The sequence below is a fragment of the Crocuta crocuta genome, unplaced genomic scaffold (genome assembly GCF_008692635.1).
Source record: "Crocuta crocuta isolate KB4526 unplaced genomic scaffold, BGI_CrCroc_1.0 scaffold56, whole genome shotgun sequence".
Taxonomy (NCBI): domain Eukaryota; kingdom Metazoa; phylum Chordata; class Mammalia; order Carnivora; family Hyaenidae; genus Crocuta; species Crocuta crocuta.
In genome coordinates this window covers 7,746,874-7,747,106 of record NW_027531334.1, presented here as the reverse complement: position 1 = coordinate 7,747,106, position 233 = coordinate 7,746,874, and the positions used below count along the sequence as shown (strand labels likewise).

At 73.4% G+C, this 233-nt stretch overlaps 1 protein-coding gene across 3 annotated transcripts in view; it reads left to right on the top strand.

Annotated features, from left to right (window-relative positions):
• The first annotated feature begins 12 nt into the window (after positions 1-12).
• BBX (BBX high mobility group box domain containing) overlaps positions 13-233 on the top strand; it is a 275,195-nt gene continuing 274,974 nt past the window's right edge. For all 3 annotated transcript variants that reach the window (XM_077771915.1, XM_077771914.1, XM_077771910.1), the window contains exon 1: positions 13-55. The gene's annotated coding sequence lies outside the window, so the exon portion shown is untranslated. The remainder of the gene's footprint in view (positions 56-233) is intronic.

Below are 233 nucleotides of genomic sequence, written 5' to 3'. Positions count from 1 at the left end.
ACTGGCCGCTGAGGGCGAGCCACACACACGCCCTCACGCCCGGCGAGCCCGCGAGGTAAGCGCCCCCCATCCCCAGCCCTTCCCGGGCGCTCTCCCCGCACTTTCTGTTTTCCTACTCACTTGCGAGCCGCCGGGCTGCAGCCCCAAGGACTCCGCGGCAGGAGCAGCGGCGGCGGCGGCGGCGGCGGCGGCAGCCGGTAGGGTGGACTTGAGGAAGACGGAGGGAACCCCGC